Source organism: Oncorhynchus mykiss, chromosome 17 (genome assembly GCF_013265735.2).
Source record: "Oncorhynchus mykiss isolate Arlee chromosome 17, USDA_OmykA_1.1, whole genome shotgun sequence".
Taxonomy (NCBI): domain Eukaryota; kingdom Metazoa; phylum Chordata; class Actinopteri; order Salmoniformes; family Salmonidae; genus Oncorhynchus; species Oncorhynchus mykiss.
In genome coordinates, this window is record NC_048581.1 from 31355093 (window position 1) to 31380793 (window position 25701).

A 25701-nucleotide genomic window follows, 5' to 3' on the forward strand; every position below is an offset into this window, starting at 1 on the left:
CTGCTCCTCCTCGAGCACTGTTTGGTGCACAATGCTCCTCTTTATTCAAAGGAATGAGCAGCACCTCCCCTGAGAGTCTGTTCAGTTACACTTAATTCTCAGCCAGTCATCCCTGCATGCTTGTAGGTCTCGGTGACAAGGGGGAATCATTCTTCTCTGATCAGTCAATGTGCCAGTTTGTCCTCCACCCCCACACTTGCCGAGATAATATAGTTCTAGGCCTGCATAGCTGTCATGCCCGTGAGGTCTTCAATGTAAATTGTGGTCATACCACCTTATGTTGTTGTCACTCATGTTGATAGCATTTCTGCCTTCATCATTGCCACATTGTCCGTTAGAAATGCTTGAGTGTTGATCGGTTTTCTTAGAACACTGCTATTCCATTGCCTTTTTAGTTCAACACAATACAAGTCTTCTCAGAATTACAACCCAATGGAACTCGGGCCTCATAAAAAAACATGTACTTTCAATAAACTCCCTCAACATTTAATTACGAGTATCAGCCAAAACAATTTATTTGGTATCAGCAGTTTCATAACAGAAGGACAGGTTCATAGGTTCATTGACTGAGGGCTCAATTTCTCAGTTTGGCGTTAAGCAAGACTTTGTCTTCCAGCATGGGTTCAAATCAGCACCCACTTAGTCATTTCAACAGTCACTTTGACCTAGAGTATGGTCAAAGTTAAGACAGTGACTGAATAGTTTTTTTTTTGTGTGTGTGTGTGTGTGAGTCTGGGAAGAGATAAAAAAAAATAGGTTTGTGTGTTTTCTCTTCAATGATCTATTTATTACATTCGACACTAATAGCTTGCTGACTAATGTGCAAAATAGTGTCACTGAAGGCACTCAAGGTATGAAGGAGTACCTATTCCTAATAGGCCATTAGGACACGGAGCAGCACAACCGCAAGGTGTAAGAAAGTAACATCTTTTTTATACTTGCTTCTGAACTTTGTGTATGGCTCAACTAACATTGAGCCTGTACTATGATGTGTAAGGGCAGAGATAATATAAAGAGAGAGCTATCTTTGTCTCTTGAAGTTTTCTTGTCCCAGAGTCAACACATGTGATGGAGTCATTGGAAGGGCACATAACGTTGTCAACAATGACAGTTGGCACCCATTGTTACTACCATTCAGTTCTCACCTTGGCGTCAAGAAGATTGCTTTCTTTCCTTCTCTCATTCAAATAAAATGCGCTTATCGTGACTGCGTATTGAGTTTGGAGTCGTCCGTGTCCCTGATAACATGAATGGCTGCTTCCTGACCGGGGGAGGGGTGTATTCGCTTGGGGAGGAAGTGTCTTCAGGCCAGATATCTTCTCCGGCCAAGTCTGTTTTGTCTGAAAACCCCAGGGCCACTGGGTTAATGAAGTGTGTGTGTGTGTGTGTGTGTGTGTGTGTGTGTGTTTGTGTGTGGGGGGAGGGGGGGGGGTAATGGGGACATGCGAGATCACCCCTCTCTTTGCATTGTCTCTTTCTGGGAAGTGGTTGGCCTGGCTCCGGCCTCTAGTGACATGTTACCTCAGCATAGCGCAAATGGTAACACTGGAAATGTGACAAATTATTATTGTGGAATTTTACAACTTGTTTTTACAGCATGTTTCAATTCACGAAAGCATGTATGTTCATGTGTTACTACTGTGGGTTGAAAATGTTTGGAGACCATATAAGAAAAGTTCTGTGAACCCCAACTCCTATCTTATCCTCCATACCAATCAGATCCTGTCATCCATAGACACAGATCTTGGATCAGCTTACCCACCCCAAATCCTAACTTTAACCATTAGGGAGGAAATGCAAAATTGACCTTGGCTCATATTCTAGGCCGTTCACGTCATGCTTTGCCATTTCCCATAGTAATTTATCAGCAACCACGCCTGTTTATTCAAGTCAGAGGATGAAATAGTGATTCATTTCAGAGAACACAGACCGACTAATGAACTATCTCTCAAGATGTCACTCCTCCCATCTAGTTCCTACAGATCTGTTGGCATTTAAAAGGGTGATGATTCATTCATCATTATTACCTAGGGCAACACACCTGATTTTCACCATTACTCAACACTTGCTAATGTTGCAGATATGTGATACTTGTGGGTGTATGATCTTAGGCGTTTAGGCAAAATTCACCAAACGGTGTCTCTTATTTCCTGAATCATTAGGAAATAAAATTAACTGACCTCAGAGCAGTCTAGGGCCAACTTCCACCTACGCCAGAAACCTGTTTCCTTTACCCTGAACAGTGATTCAGGATCATGGACAGCTTTAGAAAGACATGCTATGCATCCCAAACAGTATAGGGAATAGGATCCATTTGTGATGCATCCGCAGTGAATCATTCAAACACACCTTGTGACCTCATAGCAGCCTGTTTCCTCTCCCGTTGTGAAGGTTTTAAAATAGCCCAGATGCAGTTTTCTCTATCCATTTCGGGGGGGTGAAAAATGAAATACGTTTTGCCGTGCTTGAAATTTCTCTGCTTTCCAGCTTCGTCAATAACTGAAGGGATTATAGCGCTGGTCTGACGGACAAGCTTATAATCCTCACTAATGCTAAGGCTGTGGATGGTATTCATTGCAACAACACAAAATAGAATCCAATTCCTTTTTCTGGTTTTGGGACATAAGCTCGTATTCAGGACCATCTGTGTGAGTAGATGTGAGTAAAGCCCAAAGGTGTAACAACTGTCTATTTCTACCCCCAACTGTCTATTTCTTCCCCCAACTGTCTATTTCTACTCTCTGGCAGAGAAGGTTATTTCAGGTCGTGGACTATATCTGTTGGAATTTGAATATGGATGGCTGCTAGCCATCACAGGGAATGTACTTGTGGATGTAGAAGTAGAAGTGGATGATAGAAGCTCATTTGTTTTTGTGTATGTTATGTTAGTTGATGTGATATTCCCGAAACGGTGATATAGAACGCATCTGTGCCTGTCAATTAGCAAAGGCAATTGTAACGTTGATGAAATTCTCTGCTGACCCTTTGAGAGGTCATCTGTCTTTCTGCTTTAGTGGCACACACACACACACACGTTCACAATCGCTCACTCCGTCAGTGTTGTGGGTAGGGCTGTGTGATCAAACATCATCCACGCGTGTTAGCTTGTCTTCTGACGATTCATCATTAGCAGTCATTTATGCAAAGTGATTTACAGTTCACACATTAAGTAAGTATGTGACCCATGTGGGAATCAAACCTCGTAACTTCTGGAAGAGCTACAGTCCAACCTTCAGAGCCAACAGAACCAATGCATTCCTGCTATGCATTCTCGCTATGCCCTAATGAACATGACCCTGGCTTCATTTAAACTAACATCCCCTGAAATTAGCAAGGGGATTTCAGCTGGCTCCCAGTCGGTGTGTCAAACGCTGCTCTCTGTGCCCCATCTGCTGTCTACGTTGAGTTAATCAGTCGCTCCTTTATCTGCTGTCTGAATTGGGATTTAGCCTCCCTCTCGGCAAGCTGCTGCATTTGCCTGATTGCGGTCTTGTCCCAGCCTGGTGTAGAATACTACTCCCCTGGGCATTGCCAATCAGCCCTGTGCTGATAACTAGCCACCACCGTTGCAGTAATGTGAAACAAGTGGTATGTGTTCCATTGGTGCAATGTTACTGAACAAATTAAAAAGGAGTGTATTGTAGGCATACAGTATTTTTATACATTTACCTCAAGGGACTACTTTGTCCAATGAGGCCCATGAGGGGGGAGGGTTTAATGTCTGGAAAGTAGTTCCGTGGCCTCAAGTTGCCTCATCATGATGTGTCTCCCTCCACATCAAGTTTCTGTAAAGACTTTGTTCAACTTCCTTTAAAGGCTCGTTAACTCGATGGCTTGCCATTGTTAGATCCCCCAGCCTGTTTCCATGACGCCGGGAGTTCATTTCACATCTCGCTGCGATGCTGCCGCTCCAAAGAGGCAAACAATAATAGAAACAGACATGAGGAGAGAGAGACAGAGAGAGAGAGAGAGAGAAACAGAGACAGAGAGAGAGACAGAGAGAGAGAGCGAGACAGAGATAAGGAGACAATGGTCGACAGAGAGCGACAGCGAGAGGCAGAGAGAGAGGATCGTATTGAAATGGAAGTCAGTCTCTTTCATGGCTGTCGTCAGTTTACGGCACAAACTTGAAAAATATTATTCCCGTGGGTGTTTACTTTCAGGGTGAGATGAGAATAGCGATATTGTGAACATCACAAGGTGTTGTCAAGCGTGTTCAGAAGTGTAAGAACCAAATTACCCCCCCCCCCCACTACTCGAAATAGGTTGTCTGTCTTTCTCGCTGCTTTTTGGGAGTGTTTTATTGTTTTATTTCACCTTTATTTAACCAAGTAGGAAGTTGAGAACAAGTTCTCATTTACAACTGTGACCTGGAGAAGATAAAGCAAAGCAGTGCGACAAAAACAACAATACAGAGTTACACATAAACAAACGTACACAATAGAAAAATCCATGTACAGTGTGTGCAAATGTACAAACGTAGAAGAGTAAGGAGGTAGGAAATAAATAGGCCATAGAGGTGAAATAATTACAATTTAGCATTAACACTGGAGTGATAGATGTGCAGATGATGATGTGCACGTAGAGATACTGGGGTGCAAAAAAGCAATAGGATTAATAATATGGGGATGAGGTAGTTGGGTGTGCTAGTTACAGATTGGCTGTGTACAGGTACAGTGATCGGTAAGCTGCTCTGATAGCTGATGCTTAAAGTTAGAGAGGGAGATATAAGACTCCAGCTTCAGTGATTTTTGCTATTCGTTCCAGTCATTGGCAGCAGAGAACTGGAAGGAAAGGCAGAAGTGTTGGCTTTGCAGTGAAATATACCTGCTGGAGTGCGTGCTACAGGTGGGTGTTGCTATAGTAACCAATGAGCTGAGATAAGGTGGGGCTTTACCTAGAAAATACTTATAGATGACCTGGAGCCAGTGGGTTTTGCGACAATATGTAGTGAGGGCCAGCCAACGAGAGCATACAGTTCACAGTGGTGGGTAGTATATTGGGCTTTGGTGACAAAACGGATGGCACTGTGATAGATATTGTAGCTGAATCATAATTAGCTGGGTAACATAGATGTTTTATTTTCATAAAATGCTTGTGAGATACTTGTCATTAGAATGTTTCCCTTTGGACTATAGGGTTGGCAGTTTGCAGTTATCCCTTCTCAGCTAGGGCTTAGTCACTTGGGGCCCAGAGAGGGGAGAAGTCAGGCTTGTCTTCATTTGTAAATGTAACTGTTAAACCATGTGGTGCTATGCAGAATATCAGAAGGGGAGGAGGACAGAATGGAACATTGTCTTCTTATGGGAGGGTGTCTGTAACTATTCCTAAACCATGTGAAGGGATGGTGTGAGTAATGGGGAACCAGTTAGTTATCTCCACAATGTCTGTACGCCAGTCACTCCCTCCTTTTCTCATTGGGGGGAGGAGTATGGCAGTGTCTGAAACCATTGTATGTCCACTCTGATGTTGCCCTTCTCTTGACCTAGTATATGACCTAGAGGCTCACTCCGCTCCGTGAGTTTGTCCACGAGGGGGTGTATTTGAGATGGGAGTATATAGAATTGACAATTGATATATGCCATTGGATGAGGTAATGTTTTGGTACTATGAAGTACCAAGAACGAGATTAGAACCTCGTTTAGGAGACCAAACTGAACGATAATTTATAGCGAATGCTGTCTGGCTATGGGATACTCCTCTCTCAAGTAAAAGTCTTTCTTTGTGAACAGTTCCTATTATCTGTGGTTTGTCATGTCGACTAGGGGGTGGATCTTTGCTATAAAAGATCTCAGTTGCCATTATGTTGACCACTCTCAACTTTTCATTAGAGATACTGAAACGTTGAAAGTCAAATGCTATTGCAAAAGCTCATATTATTAAAATATTAAGTTTAAGTATAACTCTGACTGGTGTGTGGTTTGTAACTCTCATCATTTAGTAATACAGGAAATTACCACGACATAGACTACATCCAGTTTGCTGAGTAAAGTGTTGGGGGCTATTTTGTAAATGACATCACCGAAGTCAAGGATCGGTAGGATAGTCAGTTTTACGAGGGTATGTTTGGCAGCATGGGCGAAGGAAGCTTTGTTGCAAAATAGGAAGCCAATTCTAGATATACATTTGGATTGGAGATGCTTAATGTGAGTCTGGAAGGAGAGTTTACAGTCTAACCCGACACCTAAGTAGTTGTCCACATATTCTAGGTCAGAACCGTCCAGAGTAGTGATGCTAGTCGGGCGGGAGGGTGCGGGCAGCAATCGGTTGAAGAGCATGCACTTAGTTTTACCAGCATTTAAAAGCAGTGTGTCCTGAGGCTGTGTGTATAAAGCGTCCCAGAGTAGGAAAACTGATGGTCATTTCCATGTAAAAGGATCCATGAGCACCAACCAGTTTATAGGACCATATCAAATTTGGTGTCAAATGAAAGCTACAAGTCTATATTTTTTGGAAAGAAAGGTATAGATATATTTTTCAACCATTTTTCATTCCTGAAAATGTGGAATAAGCAAAGACTTTGATTTATGGTCACACAGATGGAAAAAGGGTCTTAAAATACTTATACTAGATTAAGTCTTAAGGTATACTGAATAAAAATATGAACGCAACATGCAACAATTTCAAAGGTTTTACTGAGTTACAGTTCATAGAAGGAAATCAGTCAATTGAAATACACGCATTAGGCCCTAATCTATGGATTTCACATGACTGGGTAGGGGTGCAGCCATGGGTGGGCCTGGGAGGGCATAGGCCCACCCACTGGGGAGCCGGACCCAGACAATCAGAATTATTATTTTTCCCCACAAACGGGCTTTATTACAGACAGAAATAATCCTCAGCTCATGTTGTGTTTTTATATTTTTGTTCTGTATAGAAATACATCAAAACTCAATAATGTTGATAAAGGACCCTGCCAACCTTTTATATTTAATTTTACAGAAATAGTTTGCTTTCTGTAAGTTGGGAGAAATATTGCCTAGTGTCTTGTCATTCTGTTACCAAAAACCCACATATCTTTAAGATATTTTCTAATCCTTCTCCCTCATGAGGAGGGAGGATGATGAAAGTTCACAGAAGTAACAAGGAAAGGTAGACCTACCCATTAATTATAGTGTTATATACTGATATAACTATGTTTATGAATTATTAAGTGTTTAAAACGCATCACTCCAAATCGGTAACAGTGAACAAAAATCTGTAACAGAATGACTGCAATTGAATTAGCCACAATGGAGAAATCATAGTAGTCACAAACCACAGTTGCAGTAGAGCAAGTAGAGTACAGTAGAGTAGTTTTGTAGAGGTGTGGGAGGCTGCCACACTGGGTGCCTGGAGAGATGTTGTTGTGGAAGGATAAGTGCCTTTCTCAAGGGCACAATGACAGGCAATGGCATCTAGGATTTGAACTGGCAAACCATCCGGTTGCTGGCTCGCCTCTCTAACCGCTAGGCTACCTGCTGCCCCCTGTACTGGGCTGTGCGGAACTGTACCCCCCTGTGCTCTACTGTGCTGTAATGTGAAGTCCAAACTTGTGAAACATAGACGTCTATGATTGGTACAGATTTGGTCTTGTCTGAACCAAACAAATTTGGACTTGTTTGGGTCAGAGCTCATTAGAATAAGGAGGATATTGCATTTTTCTACCTTTTGTGTACATAATTAGGATACATCACCATGCAGAGAGTGACATTCATAATTATGCATTTCTGTTTAGTACAGATCAAGGACCCATGATGTCATTCTGTTACCGGGTGTTGATCCACTTCACTGACTGTAGTTCAACTCAAGTCATAGCGGACACCACATTCTGCAGACATCTTTGAATCTTAATTCAAAGTAGATATTTAACAGAGTTTTTGGAAAACGTGGTCACACAAAAAACTGAGGGAGATTTTGTGTTTTATTGACATTTTCAGTGGCAATTGTTAAAAGTAGACTTCTGCATATAAGTGTTCAACTTTGTAATCAATGGTGTTTCCTTGGCATACATTTTAAAGTGAAAAAGTGAGTTTCAGCATCACTCCGTTACCATGGAATTGCCCTGATTTTAAGATCAGTTTGGCCTTTTAGATCATAATGAATAAGATTAAATGGACAGGGAAGGGACCTGATCCTAGATTAGCACTCCTACTCTGAGACGCTTGACACATACATCGCCTGGTTTGAAATTGTCCATTAATAGTTAATTGTGGATATTCAATGTTGTGTTGATGATGAGGAAATGGACCTAACATTTTTCCATGGGTGAATCGGTGCAAGACACAGTTGTCATCTGGTGTAGATGACAGTGTTGTGATTTGATAAGATGGCATTTGTTGCTATTTGCTGCTCCAGCAGAAGTACCATCATGGCTTTTGATAGACCGTTATCCACGGATGAGGCCTCCTCTCATTTCCTCGATGGTGTCTGTGAGCGTAGCCTACGGAAGGCTGTTCCATAACCCCACTGCAACATGAGTTCTTCACATATTGCTGACAGTCACTCTCTTCCTTGGACAGAAGCCATTTCAATTAACTGGAGAGCGAACACACACACACACACACACACACACACACACACACACACACACACACACACACACACACACACACACACACACACACACACGTATACTATCACGAATGTATGCAATCTGTACACATGTGAATGCACGAGTGGCCATACTATAACGTAGGAGACACACTACACACACACATGTGCACACACACACATTCCATAACCCCACTGAAACGTGAGATCGTCACGCATTGCTGACAGTCACTCTCTCTTCCTTGGACAGAAGCCATTTAAATTAACTGGAGAGCGAACACACTGTCACACACACACACTCTCTCACACAAACACTCTCTCACACACACTCTCTCACACACACACACTCTTTCACACACACCCTCTCTCTCTCACACACACACACACACACACACACACACACACACACACACACACACACACACGTATGTTTGTACTTCAGTTTATTTAGTAAATACTTTCTTAACACTTATTTTTCTTAAAACTGCCTTGTTGGTTAAGGGATTGTAAGTAAACTTTTCACTGTAAGGTTGTATTCGGCGCATGTGACAAATCCGATTTGATTCTCACAGATGCACATTCTTGTGGTTTCCCTACTCTGCACATTCATCCTACAGAAGCTGTGGTCTGTCTTTAGCGTTTCCCTACTCTGTCCATTCCATCCTACAGTAGCTGTGGTCTGTCTTTAGCGTTTCCCTACTCTGTCTATTCATCCTACAGTAGCTGTGGTCTGTCTTTAGCGTTTCCCTACTCTGCCCATACATCCTACAGTAGCTGTGGTCTGTCTTTAGTGTTTCACTACTCTGTCCATTCATCCTACAGTAGCTGTGGTCTGTCTTTAGCGTTTCCCTACTCTGTCCATTCATCCTACAGTAGCTGTGGTCTGTCTTTAGCGTTTCCCTACTCTGTCTATTCATCCTACAGTAGCTGTGCTCTGTCTTTAGCGTTTCCCTACTCTGCCCATACATCCTACAGTAGCTGTGGTCTGTCTTTAGCGTTTCCCTACTCTGTCTATTCATCCTACAGTAGCTGTGGTCTGTTTTTAGCGTTTCCCTACTCTGTCTATTCATCCTACAGTAGCTGTGGTCTGTCTTTAGCGTTTCCCTACTCTGTCTATTCATCCTACAGTAGCTGTGGTCTGTCTTTAGCGTTTCCATACTCTGCCCATACATCCTACAGTAGCTGTGGTCTGTCTTTAGCGTTTCCCTACTCTGTCTATTCATCCTACAGTCGCTGTGGTCTGTCTTTAGCGTTTCCCTACTCTGTCCATTCATCCTACAGTAGCTGTGGTCTGTCTTTAGCGTTTCCCTACTCTGTCTATTCATCCTACAGTAGCTGTGGTCTGTCTTTAACGTTTCCCTACTCTGTCTATTCATCCTACAGTAGCTGTGGTCTGTCTTTAGCGTTTCCCTACTCTGTCCATACATCCTACAGTAGCTGTGGTCTGTCTTTAGCGTTTCCCTACTCTGTCTATTCATCCTACAGTAGCTGTGGTCTGTTTTTAGCGTTTCCATTACAGGTCTCCCTTTCACTCCCGCAGCCTTTCCTGTCAGACTTTCATATAAAAATATCAACCCCAATACAAACATCACATCATTCACATTTATAATTCAGCACTCTTGTATTGCCTAAAGACAATCAAGCAGCCAACCAAGTTGTTATTGTACTTTACCTTAAATCACAGTCCACTTTGACGAGCCATCTGATTTCCTTGTAATATTAAATGGGTCATACCATGCCCAATTTCATTATTTGTGCACCATGGTGAATTTTAACTGCCAACTTTCCCTAATGAATTATTGAGAAGAGTTTATAGGGGAGCTGGGAACTGAACAAGTAAACACACAGACACACACAGACACACACACACACAGACACACACACACACACACACACACACACACACACACACACACACACACACACACACAGGCTGAATCCGTTGCTCTGGGATTGAAATGAATAGAATATGAGAAGACAAATGTATAAACATGTCCTCATTCTGAGAAATGTTGGCCCCAACCCGTAGCCATTGGCAGTGTAATTACAGTCGGGTTAAAGCCACATCTTCAAAGAGTATTTAGGACAGGAGGGATGGGCCCTTTGGCTTGATGAGTTCATTTGGAGCTTCCATTTTGCCATTGTTGCCTCTCTGTTCTCTTGTTTTTGTTCTTGTTCTCTCTCTGTCTGTCTCTTCTCGCTCATTTCTCCTTTTCTCCCTGTCTTTCTCTGCTTTTCTTTTAGGGCTGACCCCATTTAGTCGATTTATTTTTGGTCAATATGCTGATGGTCGACCAAGATGTAAAAAGAATTGGCACGCGAGACGCCTGTCTGATTCGCGCCTATCTAATGATTTGCGCCTATCTAGTGAACTAATCCATTGCGGAGGCCGAGACTAATCCGTGGAGATTGCACAGTCCAAGAAGGAGTGGAGTGTGGCTGTTAGGCACAATGCATCTCTCTCTCCAGGATGCACTCTCTCCCGCCAATTTGGGCACATTCATTGTTTCATAACTTCATTGTGTGAATTGTTTGATTGATAGTGTCTATCAATTCCCCATTACATATATCACCAGTATTTTTTTTTACATTTAAGTTAACCTTTTATTTAACTAGACAAGTCAGTTAAGAACAAATTCTTATTTACAATGACTGCCTACCCCGGCCAAACCCGGACGACGCTGGGACAATTGTGCGCCGCCCTATGGGACTCCGAATCACAGCCGGATGTGATACAGCCTGGAATAGAACCAGTGACTGTAGTGATGCCACTTGCACAGAGATGCAGCGCCTTAGACCGTTGCGCCACTTGGGAGCCCAGTAGTACATTTACAGTTAATTCATATAATTTCTAATCTACAATATTTGTTTGGTTATGGTAATTTGATTTAATACATTCAATATATTATTATTCCAGTCTTTTACCGTTATCATCGGAGTGGACACGTTGTTTGCAGAGCGCCCAACCTATTCTACACTTGTGAGAAACGCAATTCGGTCATTGTCTTTTGTTTGTAGTGCTCATATCAATGTTGAGTAAGGACACACACATGATTACTTATAGAAGTAGGACTATAGGCTACCTGGCCTGCACGCAAATGTAGGCATATAAATATGCCCATATGGGGATCTGATAGCATTTCTGGTAAAACAGACTCTGCACCACCAGTAATGAGAAGTGGAGCTTCTCCAAGTAATGTTTTCTTCATCTCAAACAACAAGCAAACGGAGTCTGTTTTACCTCCGTTGAGAATGACAATAGATCCTCAATGTATTTGAAAAATCTTTCCAGCTCTTTCCCTTTTGATAACCACTCAGAGTGAAAGGGAAAAAAATGTCATGCTCTGATCTAGTGGAAACGTCATAAAATACCTGATGATCTCACATCTCTTGCACAAATAGCCAACAGCTGTGTATGTCCTGAGCTCATTGGCATGGGAAACTCTGAGGGCCCAGAATATTTTATGCAATGTTGCAAGTTTGCTAGAAGAGCTTCAGGCTGGACCAAAGTTGAGTTAATAGTTAATACAATGTTTCAAGTTTATTGCAGACAACTGGCCGTATGTTGCCAATGTAATTTTTATAGGATATTTATTTTTCTCATGGTATTTTTTACCTGCAGGCTGCAATGTTTTTATTTGTTGCCTTTTTGTAGGCTATTTTTGCATAGTTGGCAAAGGTAATAGAAGTGTACTTTTTAGGTTTGTATCATTTTCATTTAGATTGGGATAGAATTTTGATTAACCACAGCACAATAATCTTGAGATATGAAGACATTGTTATAAAATAAAGGAAACTGTTCCACGAAAATGTGCATATGAAAACCATAACTGGCACGCAGATTGGTAGAAATGGGAAGATAAATTCCCATTCCACATGAAAGGTTTCAGACTCCTCGTGTAGCCTATTACAGGCAACTTCAGGAGAGTGATGGCAGAATCTGCCCAAGCCAGCAGGGGCGGAAGGAGGATGGTCAGGTCAGGTTGTTTTCTTTTTTCTGGTTATCTTGATCTCTGGGTCCCTCTTGAGTCATGTGTGTTTTATTTCATCACACAGTGAGCTTAACATCAGACAAGCTCAATGCATATAGTTGATTTTATTAAACAGACGACGTCCGGTCGACCAATATTATTTTTATTCGGTGACATCCCTATTTTCTTTTCCCTCCCTTTCTCTATCACCCACTTTCTATCACTCTCTTTTTGCTTTTTCTCTCACACACTTTCTACATCACATCTCTCGTCTTTCTTATTCTCTCTCTCTCTCTCACTCACTTCCCCATCTCTCCCTCCACCTGAGCTTTGTTACCCTCTCCATATCCATTGTCCCCTTCCTGTGTCCCAATCACACACATACACACAAGGTGACCCATGGCTCCAGAGAGGCTGAATCCCCAAGGCTTGGTTTGGAGGACTGCTCTCCTGCTGCTATATTGTCCTGGTTAAGCTTCTCCCCACCGTTGCTCGAGGACTGTACTTGTATCTAGACCTAAGGACAGAGGGGTTATTGTTCCCCAGCTCTGGTGGAACTCAGCCCAGACCCCACCCCCCACCCCTCCTCTGGATCTTAAAGGCTAAACGCTTTAGAGTCAAGCACGGGGCTGTGTATTGTCATCGAGGCATCTTCTGGGAGATAGCCTCGCTACCCTTTCCCGTGTCGGGCTTTCATCGTGCGCGCGTGTGGTGTGTGTAAGCTTTGTCACAGTCATCCAGTGTTTCGACCTTCAGTTGGGGGCGGTGAGAAATTGTTATCACGCTGCCCACTTGAACGAAACGAAACTTGGCGTAGACTGTAGCATAATACCACCATTATTCAACAACAAATGTCACATTGATCATTCTATTGCCTCAGAGTCAACCCGAACCCATGCTTGGTCTTCTCTTCTATTTTGACACGGTGTCGACGTCAAGCTACTTGTTATGGAGTGAAGGCTACTGACTCCATTTGGTCCCCTGTTCTATCATCACCTTTATTACCCAGTCAATTTAAAATCCTGTGGTGATGGGTGTATTGAAAGTGAAATGGGAGTGTGTTCCCCAGACTTAATGGGATTGAGAGAATCGTTGGTGTTTTTGTAAGCCTCGCGGGTAGCTGTTGGTCTCTAGTTTAACCTGTGGAGGGAGGGAGAGAGCGCGAGGTAGAGGGGAGGGGGATTGGTTGCCTGCTTTTTCAGATACCCTCTGTGGCTTTTCCTGCTTTTTAATCTCTCTGTCGAGAGAGGAAAAGAGATGGAGGGATTTAAGCAGATGCTCTCTAGTCTATAGAGAGACTGACAGAAGAAGGGAGGACGAGAGGGGGAGGGACAGAGTGAGGGAGATTTTTGCAGATGCTGTCATAAATGTCGATTTACACAGAGAGAGAGAGAGAGAGAGAGAGAGAAAAGGAGAGAGAGAGAGAAAAAGAGGGCGAGAGAGAGAGGAAGATGCAGAGAATAAGCAGCAGTAAAAGGAGGTATTGAGCCCCAGAGCTTGGAGTGGAATGTTTGACGTATTCACCTGCCCACAGGCCCCGTATCAGCTGTAAAGAACATCATCTGGCCTCTCTAGCAGCAGATGGGTCTGGCAGAGTGGCCATTAAACCAAATTGAAGCATAATTGCGAGAATGTTTCTCTGCACTCCGCTAGTGTGATGTTAACAACTGTAATGGACTCTGAGACAGTCTGTGTTTGCGTGTGCCGTTGGTACATGTTTGCGCCTGTGCAGGTTTGGGCCCTGGTCAAAAGTAGTACACTATATGGGGAAAAGGGTACCGTTTGGGTCGCAGTCAGAGTCACACACACACAAACATACGTATGAACACGCATACACACACATGACATGCTACTCTGATATGCTTCAAACCAATATGTACAGTTGAAGTCGGAAGTTTACATACACTTAGGTTGGAGTCATTAAAACTCGTTTTTGAACCACTCCACAAATTTATTGTTAACAAACTATAGTTTTGGCAAGTCGGTTAGGATATCTACTTTGTGCATGACACAAGTAATTTTTCCAACAATTGTTTACAGACAGATTATTACACTGAAAATTCACTGCATCACAATTCCAGTGGGTCTGAAGTTCACATAGACTAAGTTGACTTTGCCATTAAACTGCTTGGAAAATTCCATAAAATTATGTAATGGCTTTAGAAGCTTCTGATAGGCTAATTGAGATCATTTGAGTCAATTGGAGGTGTACCTGTGGATGTATTTCAAGGCATACCTTCAAACTCTCCTTGCTTGACATCATGGGGAAATCAAAAGAAATCAGCCAACATTTTTTTGTAGTCCTCCACAAGTCTGGTTCATCCTTGGGAGCAATTTCCAAATGCCTGAAGGTACCACGTTCATCTGTACAAACATAGTACGCGAGTATAAACACAATGAGACCACGCAGCTGTCATACCGCTCAGGAAGGAGACACGTTCTGTCTCCTAGAGATGAACGTACTTTGGTGCGAAAAGTGCAAATCAAGGACCTTGTGAAGATGCTGGAGGAAACAGGTACAAAAGTATCTACATCCACAGTAAAACGAGTCCTATATAGACATAACCTGAAAGGCCGCTCAGCAAGGAAGAAGCCACTGCTCCAAAACCGCCATAAAAAGCCTGACTACGGTTTTCAACTGCACATGGGGACGAAAATCGTACTTTTTTGGAGAAATGTCCTCTGGTCTGATGAAACAAAAATATAACTGTTTGGCCATAATTATCATCGTTGTGTTTGGAGGAGAAAAGGGGAGGCTTGCGAGCCGAAGAACACCATCCCAGCCGTGAAACACAGGGGTTGGCAGCATCATGTTGTTGGGGGTGCTTTGCTCTAGGAGGGACTGGTGCACTTCACAAAATAGATGGCATCATGCAGAAGGAAAATTATGTGGATATATTGAAGCAACATCTCAAGACATCAGTCAGGAAGTTAAAGCTTGGTCGCAAGTGGGTCTTCCAAATGGACAATAACCCCAAGCATACTTCCAAAGTTCTGGCAAAATAGCTTAAGGACAACAAAGCCAAGATATTGGAGTGGCCATCACAAAGCCCTTGACCTCAACCCTATAGAAAATTTGTGCGCAGATCTGAAAAAGCGTGTGCGAGCAAGGAGGCCTACAAACCTGACTCAGTTACTCCTGCTCTGTCAGGAGGAATGGGCCAAAATTCACCCAACTTATTGTGGGAAGCTTGTGGAAGGCTACCCGAAACGTTTGACCCAAGTTAAATCATTGAAAGGCAATGCTACCAAATACTAATTGAGTGTATTTAAACCTCTGACCCACTGGGAATGTGATTAAAGAAATCAAAGCTGAAATAAGTAATTCTCTCTACTATTATTCTGACATTACACATTCTTAAAATAAAGGGGTGATCCTAACTGACCTAAGATAGGGAATTTTTATTAGGATTTAATGTCAGGAATTGTGAAAAACTGAGTTTAAATGTATTTGGCAAATGTAAACTTCCAATTTCAACTGTAGGTGCATTTGGACAGCAACATTAGGTCAACCCACACCACAGACAGACGGGCTATAGATAGCTACTGTCTATGTTGCCTGGATCTGTTACCATCATTGCCGTTTCTATGGCAACCATCGGCCGTTTACCCATTCCAAGAGTAGATGATAGGATTACACAGTTGATCATTTAAGACCATTTCAGGGCTGTCAAATAATGAGATATTTAATAGTCTCACATTCCCCAAAGGCCAGGATTTAGTAGGGAGCTCTACTCTCCAGTGGGGAGACTTGGATACAGAGTGAAATCCAACACTGTACCAGGTGGATCATGGAAGAGAACAGTGTTACTTATGCGTAAATTGTTGTTCACATACAGAGTTTTTGGCTCCTTCCACTCACGTTCTACAAAATATAAATTTGTAAAAAAATATATATATATATGTATGTATTTGTCAGTATCCCCAAATACCCCATATGCTATTCTGTTTCATGATTGCCCCATGTGTATGTGTTCTTTTTAAATAAAACAGTCATTTCATTAACTTCATCCGTTTGTGTTTGCTCTACGGGATGTTAGCGATAATATCATACTGCTAGCACTATGATTCCCTATCCTTCCAAGAAAAGTCCTTCCTAGAAAAGTCCTTGCATTTCCCGATTACAGTTCCATTCCTTTCAAGCGACTGTAATCCCACAGTACCCCAGAGGTTGATGGGTAAAATGGACATCGCCACAGCAATCCCAAGTCCCTGGTTGGCTGGAGTCGTTGCCGTGTCCTGGACCCCTCTCCTGATAGGAGGGCATGTATAGGATGTTAGTGCCACTGCCTGCCTTCACAGCAGGGGCCAGCGAACCGTGTGTGTGTGTGTGTGTGTGTGTGTGTGTGTCGTCACCCAGTCCCTAATGTCTTTGACAGCCAAGTGGTAGATATTAGCTTCATGTCTTACACCTGAACTGCTAATGCAAGTAGTCCATGATGGAGGTCTTGAGAATGAAATGCATCCATGCCACATCTCATCCTTTAAAAAAAATCAATCTTATAACATTTGAACAGTGAATGTTACGTAAAAAATGCTCCCAGTCCCAAATGTAGGCTACTTTGTCACAAACAAAAAAAAATGACTGAGATTGGTTAGGACTAGAAATCATTCCCTCAATAGCTACAATTCATATTCCAATTCATAGTCAACCCCTCATCTCCTAAAATAATGCACACTAGCTTTCTGAACAGACGGGAGCTACAGGGGACCACTCCCACTTGTGCTTTTCAGTCAGGCTTCCTACAGAGAAATCAAGCCAAATTGAGTCTTACAATAACGTCAAAAGGAAAAAGTTATGCCTTTTGCTCTCGCTCTCGCCCACCTACTGTGTAGCAATTAGCGTCACAGCAGTGGTACATTTATTTAGCGCGCCGCTCCAAAGCCGCCCAAAGCTCAATCGGTAAACAACTTTTGAGGACATGAGCAGTTGATGTGCTTGGATGTTTGTTGGCTCTGGGGGTAGTTTGTCAGGGTAAATATTTCCATTAGTCAGCTTATGGATGTCCTGATTTGTTCGTGGCAAAGATTGATGTATTTCGCTACAAGCGTTTGGCTTAGATTCTTTCACAAGGTCGCGGGGTAAAGCATTGATAGAGATCTCGGTAGCTGTGATAGACGCTTGGAAGGACATTTGATACAGACTGGAAGGAGAATTGGAAATGGATGGGAAAAATACGCAGGCACTGACTAAAATGATTACATTAGACAGTCCCTATCTTTCCCATTCATTTGTGATTGAAGCATATAGCTCGATATACATATGGCTGGGATATGGACTCATCTCAATATAACCACCTTTTAAGGTCTGGGCACGTTTGTCAAACGTTGATTTTGGAGTGAACTATCCCTTTTGACTTAGCTGTGGTTCATTAGCTGTGGTCCATTCAACTTAGGAGCGTTAACAACATCATCATCTTCCTACATCCGTCCTGTCAGCCTCCTCAAATGGAGCTAATAGACTGTTAGTCTTAATTACTGCATAGCCAGGGTCACTGCATAGCCGGTCTCTCTGTGTGTGTGTGTGTGTGTGTGTGTGTGTGTGGTGTGCTCTCCCCGTAAGTGTCTGTGTGCTTGTGTATGTGTGCATGTTTTCATGCTTGTCGGTCCATGTCCTCTCTCTGGCTGACTCAGCTGAATCCTTGTCTGATTGGGAGTGTGATTTAGAGGATTAGGGAGTGAAAACGCCTGCTAAGATTTATCGACCGGGAGGGAAGCAGAGAGCGAGGGAGCAGTGCCTGTTGATTTATTCAGAAAAGAGGTGGGTAGAGGTCTCACTAAGAAAGGTTAACTGTAAACTCTGGAGTGATCCTCTCCTTTAGGATAGTGGTAGAAGTATTTGTTTTGTATTTTGTTCTTTATTAGGATCCCCGATCCTTGCGAAAGCAGCAGCTACTCTTTGTGGGGCAAAACACGAAACGTGACGTGATACAGAACGTTAATAGACGACAACAGTACAGGGACAGAACTACATCAATTTAAAAATGGCACACGCGTAGCTTCGATATCAATACAGACACAAACTATCTAGGTCAAATAGGGGAGAGGCGGTGTGCCACGAGGTGATGTTTTATCGTTTCTTTGAAACCCAGGCTTACTGTTCATTTGCGCAATATGAGCTGAAAGGGGGACTTGTCCGAGCCAGAACGGCCAATAGGACTGGAGCCTTTCTCCTGTTTCTGTAGCACGAGGCAGCTTGGTGTACAAGTCCAACCCCTGGACGCTGGTCCTGAGTATAGTCCATTTAAAAAGAGCACAGTCTTCTATTGAGAACGGTTGTGTGATAAATGTTTCAAGTCCTTGATTGGTTCAATGAGGTGCCATTCCAAAGTCTTTACAAAACCTCAATAAAGGCTACCTTTATATAAAGTGGTGCCCAATTGTCTCAAGTACTGACTGAGGCAGTTACTTTCTGGTGGCTTAGCTTTGAAATGGGACGGTCAATGTCATTCCCTTGAAAGGCTTGGTAACCAGGTTCCCATGGTAATGAAGACCCCAAAAAAGTGGCTTGGGTGAATGTTTCCAGGAATTGGTCCACGTTTCAAAGACATAATCAACTTTGCGTGAGTGTGTATGCGTGCATATTTCTGACGAATGTGGAAGAGGGCTGACGTTGTCCTATCTGGTCACGCTTGTTTGGGTTTGATGGATCCTTGTTGGTTCGTGGAGGAAGGATGTGTAGGCAGGAACACACACTGTAGGGGAGAATGGGGTAAGGAAACCGTACACAAAATGTATCATTTGACCAAATATTTAGGAAAAAGGCGTCATTTCATGGAGTCTGTGAAGGGTCAAACCACATGTAAAAAGTGGTAAGAAAGTTAAGTCCAAAAAACAGATTTAAGATTGTTATGTGCTTCAGTTGGGTTCTCTATAAGCTTCAATATGAGGTCCTAAAGCCAACATGAAAGTGCATCCTTGTAGCTGTGTGGGATAATATAGTCAGAATGTTTGCCTTGTGCAAAGCCACTGTGCAAAGTTGTCATTAAGGCAAAGGGTGGCTAGTTTGAAGAATCTCAAATATAAAATATATTTTGGTTTGACTTTTTTGGTTACTACATGATTCCATATGTGTTATTTCATAGTGTTGACGTCTTCACTACTATTCCACAATGTAGAAAATAGTCAAAATAAAGAAAAATCATTGAATGAGTAGATGTGTCCAAACTTTTGACTGGTACTGTAGATATCTTTGTTAGAAAGAACTATATTTCCCTTGACGAAGTGATGCTGATTGTAAAAAAAAAAAAAAAAACATGGCTAAACTTACCCCACTCTCCCCTACTGTAGAACATGCCTGGGTTGTCTATTATTCCATCCCACTTGAGTCAGTTCAGACCAGATGAACTGAACTGCAGTACATCAGACAGGAGAAGAAGACTTGAATCGGTATTAGTAAACTTAGTAACTGACAAACTGGTCAGCATACAATAGGCCTATCCCATACACTGGTAGGTCCCAGTCTGTATAGAAGGTCAGAAGCAAAGAGGGAGCCTTAGCATTGCCCAGATGGCATTGGGCCTAGATTGTGCCTTGATTGAGCCTTTCATTGCGCTTCCCATTGAGCCTCTCGTTGAGGCTTTTTACAAAGCTAATGAATGAAGATCCCCTATTAGTATGATGTGTGTATCATGGCCTGTTAGGAGTGAATGAGACCATGGATGACAGGAGGTGGGGGTTGGTTGATTAGTTGGTGGGCAGCTTTGAGTGGAATCATGATTGACAGGTAGAACATGCTTGGGTAGAACATGCTCATTAAAACCCAAACCCAATTAAAACCCAATTCATTCGGTCAGTCTAATTCAGGACACATGCACGTACGCACATGCATACACTTGCTCGCTCGTACACACACACACACACACGCACACACACACACACACGCAGACAAGAGAGACAATGGCCCGGACTGACAACATTGGGGTTAGAGAGTTTGACCTCTTAACTCTCTACGGCCCTGGAAAGGCAAACAGGTGCCGCAACTGCTTAAATAGACTGCGAGAGGTCATCAATGAGGAGCATTCAACTCAAATTAGAGTCATGCTGCCCCTCGCAATGCCCTCACACAATAGGGCCGCTTTCAGACTGGGCTGGAGAAGAGACAAGGGGACATAATGCCAGACAGGACAGGCAGCCTAAGTAGACTGACTTATCGTACCGACAAACAGGCAGAGACACACACAGACAGACACACAGACAGACACTCACTGAACACACCCACCAGACATACGGGACGGTGATGATTGTGACGTGGATGGGTTGTAGTTCTAGAGTAAAGATTGTTGCCCTCACATGTTTTTTTTTATGTGGTCACTGATATGGTTTGAGCAGAGGTTGAACGTGCCTCAGCAAACCTGCTCTTAACTCCGTCTGAGATCACAGTGAATGGCCAAAGACGACAGTTAAAAAGTCTTGTTGCTGCTATCTCGACGCAGACCGGTCTTTAGACTTTCAAACCCACTGGATTAGTTACCTCATTCCAGTTGACCTCAGGTAAACGCACGCGCACGCCCGCATATAAGCACTCTCACGCTATCTCTCTCACACACCCGCACGCACACTCACTCACTCACTCACTCACTCACTCACTCACTCAATCACACACACGCACTCTCTCACACACAAACACTCACTCACTCTCTCACACAGTCACACACACACACTGATAAGACTGTAATCTGTGGTGTGCGGTTCCCTGCTCGATAGCATTTGAGATCCAAATCACTCGACAAACATTCACAGAGCTACGGGAAAAGACCTCAATGCTTTGTGACGCACAAGTTAAGCCTTCTAAAGCGCCTCTCAGCTCCTCGCTCTACGTGGGCCGTCTTGATTTGAGCTGCTTTGTGTTCCGATTCCGATTTACCTCTGTCTGTATGTATAAGCATTATATGTTATGTTATATTATATGACAGATGCAGGGTTGCGGGTTGGAATGATAATGTGATCTAATATAGAGGTCCTGATGTACCAGTGTATTGACACAGCATGATGACTCATTAAACATTTGATTATTCGGTGCGGTTTCCCGGTGCTCTCTGACCCCAAATGTATAGTTTTTAGACAATTTATTCCCTCCAGGGAGACGCTGGTATTTAAAGCCCTTGGCTCCCTGCCCAGCATGCCCTGGGGGCGTTGACCCCTCCCCCTTCTGCTTGATTACAGCCCAGCTCTCCGCTGTGTGAGCGTCGTCGTGACTACCTCAGTGACAGGCTAGCTAGCCTCCCTCCCAGACTCTCTCTCTGCAGATGTCAGCTGGGTATTGCCACCACCCCATCATCACCCCCCCCCCCCCCCCCCCACCCACCTGCTTTGTGGCAAGTGTGTGTGGGCAATGGGTGCACACACAGGCACGCACATATACATGTACGGACACACACAGGGCTGTAATTATGATCCAATGGAGGGGTTTGGACACATCTCTCGTTGCCCACTTCACTCCCACTTATTAGGGGTTGCAGGGTGGCATTGGGTACACAGCTGTGGAGCCCATCAACACCCTCAGCCTTCCAACTGAACTCCCACACCCATTTAACTTGTACAGAGGAGCCAATCCGCCCATTCTAACCCTTCATTTTGTGTGGCTGCTAGACGTCCTCAATGGATCTCAGCCATTGGGCCCTCTGGAGAAGAGTAGGTAGACGATGCCTCTAACCAGTAACCACAGAGCCTAGATCAGATTACCCTGGTTTGATCCTTGTGTACATCCTTATGGTTCACATGTAAGCACTTTGTATGGACTTTGATCTACCAGGCATCAGTGTCCATGTGTCTGTGTTCTGCAGTATGCCTGTGTGTCTGGGATGTGTGTCTATTTAAACCTGGCAAATAAAACGCATGAGTCAGCGCTATAGAAAACATCTCCTATGATCAATGGCAGGCTTTAGAGGATCTCATCCTTTGTCAATATTTACTACACTCTCCCATTGTCTCTGTCGTAGCGTGTGTTTGTTTGTGTGTGTGCTAGCTCCACTCAACTTTGCCCCTCTCCGATGTATCAGTCCTGACGTCCTGTCTAGTTCTGTCTGTTCCCGTCCTTGGAAATTGTTGCTGAGAGAGAGAGAGAGAGAGATAGATAGAGAGATCAGGGCTTCGACTGTTGACTTCATAACTGCCAGGTTCTTTTCTCCCTGACCGTTTCCAAGCCAGGAATGTTTTGCTTGGTAATTAATAAGAGCTGGCTTGCTCTCCAAACAGACTCTCCCCCGCTTCCTTCCCCTGCGAACGCCGTGACGCCATCACTCCCGAGCCCGTCCAAGAAATACACACACCCGCACACAAACTCACATGTAGCGATACACAGATACACACACGTAGGGACACACTCACACACACAGGGATTGTGGACAAGAGTTAACCTTCTCAGAGGACATTTAAATAGGGTGTTGTACTCATGTGGGTCAGTCTGAGTTTTGACGTCAGAGACAAACGAGACTGGACTGAAAAAGCCCTTCTTGGAGCCGTGTGTGTGCGTGCATACTTGGAGGGTTTCTATGTGTTTTTGGCTGGTTAGGGGGGAAGGGGAATTTTTGTGAGGGCCAGAGGGTATTTGACTGGCGTGACTGAATGAGTGAATTGTGAATCCCTCGCCTTTTAAATGCCAACACGGTCGGTTTGTGTAAGGCCCAGCTGTTGTTTGCGTAGACTGGCATTCCACGATGCTGGCAAAGGTTGGACGTACCTGACCTAATGTAGAAAACGTGTGTGTGTGTCTGTGTGCGTGCCTATATGTATGTGCATGCTTGCGCACTTAGCGTGTGTGTTCTTGAATTTGTGTGTATGTGCGTCTGTCCCTGACCCGGTCAAGATGTGCGAAAAGCACACTTGGCTCTGTGTTTGCGACCGATGACGCAAGCCCCAGTTTAGGAAGTGGGAACTGGAGCTGTGAGCAGAACCTTGTGTTACTAGTGGACGTTAGTTTATGTTCTCCTGTGTGACATCACTGTTCCAAAGGGGAGTTTGTGGTTTTAAGTCATTCTTCCTGCTAATTTGATGACGAATATTGTTAATCTGATGACGATTAACAAATAGGAGAGAGGGCACTGAAGGTGGAGTCTGTCTCAATGTGTGTGTATGTGTGTGCCCAGTCATTCCACTCTTAATACTTTCCATTATTCTTGGCCAAAGGCCCTACAGCAGCTACAGTAACTGTAACCAGGCCCATCATATCACCTTGTTGACCACTGGGAAGGGAACCAGGCTTGCGTTCCAAATGGCACCCTATTCCGTATATAGTGCACTACTTTTGACTAGGGCCCACCAAGGCTTTGCTCAAATGTAGTGCTTTAAATAAGGAATAGGGTGCCATTTGGGACGCACTTCAGGACTAGACAACCAAGACCACGTAAAACACCATAGACACAGAGACTCAACACCAAGGCCAGACTTACCTCTACCTCAGGAGTCTACGTACACTATATCTCTTGGCTTATAGGCTCTATTTTAGAGTGAAGGGTACAGTTGGCTTGTTTTTATGCACAAAGTTAACAGCGTAGTGGGTGAATTTCCGCAACAACTAATAGCGTTGAAGCGCGAAGCTAAACTTCCCTGCTGTTTTGGTCCCGTACCTAGCACAGCGTGAAGTGAACCCGTGCACATGCGTAGATACTGTGTGTGACTGTGAGAGCGGAGCCTTGCATCACTTGCTCATCACAATATAACATATCTGCGGTGCGCCTCGTGGTAAAGTCATTTCGCTGAGTCTACCCTTTAAAACTTTTAGTACCATTGTCAGTGTTTTACATGCTCGAGGCTTTAACATCAATCTTTAGGCAAACATTAGTGGTCATACAGATTTATTTCAAATCTGGCCATTAAACAGAACTCCCATATAGCCTATCTGTTTGTGCTAGCGCAGCATGGCTAGCCTCCTTTGAAGCTCTATTTGTTTAGCTTAATGACGCACCATAAAGCGCTGAATTGGCTCCCCATCATGGAAAATCAGCAGACTGCTTTGTACATCTGGCTGCCTCTGTCTCACCCACGTTACCTCAGCTTTTGGATACTTAGGTATTGAGTTATTGTACTGCACTGCGCATTTGCCCTAAAACACAGATCTAGGATCAGATTACCTCACCCCCAAGCTTACCTTAACACATTTGGTGGACGAAAAAATATCTGACCCTGTATCAGTATCCTTACTTCCTTTCTAAGCATGGTTGCCATTTTGTTTTAAATGTATTTATTTTTTCTCCACGGTAAACCCAGTTAGCTCTAAAGTGGGGTTGGATCTAAGATGTTCTAAATTTGAGTTTCAGTCTCAAAATAAATGTTTACCTTTTATATCCATCGGTAATGCATCATTGACACATGCCACAGCCATAGTGATGAGCGAATAACCCGAAGTCGCCGCGGTTATATCCCCGGGGCGGGCGGATTTAGTTAGGGTCATGAAATATTGTGTGGATGAAGGGCGAGATGAATAAAGAGAAAACAGTGCATTAAAAAAAAAGACGTATTCTTGTGCAATTGATATCTATAGGCTACAGGTTTTTCATTGTGTTTATCTGCCGTTAGTGCATACGCCTAAACGTTAGGGCCTAACTGTGCGCAAGTCCACTGAAACGTGACACAGTGGACGCTACTCTGTGCTGCGAAAGAAAGGAAGACAAAGTAGGCAATTATAGCCTCATAGCTGGACAGTGGGTACTTAGATTTTAAAAATGTTGTTATTTGTATTTATTTTGTATTCATACGCTGGTATAGGCTATTAGCCAACATAGGCGGTCTGCCTACAAGAGGTCCATTTTATTGTTTCACATTTTCTTTAGTTTCAGCTAAACTTGAGGCTACTGTTCAATAGGCCTAAATATGAAATCAATAAGTGAATAAATGTCAAAGATAAACGTCATTGTTCAATACATGTTCAAGAGAGAAAAGGGAAGTGTACGGCACATTTAGGGTCGGGTGCGGTCCTCAGATGTTCCCTTCATCACACATCTAGTCGGACAGTTGCGGATGGGTTATTAGCAATTGCGGGTGGGTGCGGGTGAACCCACCCTGCAGCACGACACAGCGAGTCTAAAACAGCCTACAAACGTCCAGGATGCTAAACTGGAGCCAGCGGTCTGTTTTATTGTTTACTTGTCTAGAAGTATGCCAGGGAAATAGGTCCACTGTACTTGGGCTTGCGGTAAACAGACTTTCCTCCCCTCCGGTTGATCCATTGTTTTATCTTAGAGGGCGATGACAGCGTCCT

The 25701-nt window shown here is 43.5% G+C and overlaps 1 protein-coding gene across 2 annotated transcripts in view; it reads left to right on the forward strand.

Moving 5' to 3' along the window:
• LOC110493710 (cytoplasmic phosphatidylinositol transfer protein 1) overlaps positions 1–25701 on the forward strand; it is an 80477-nt gene that overhangs the window by 1611 nt on the left and 53165 nt on the right. The gene's annotated exons all lie outside the window — the stretch shown is intronic.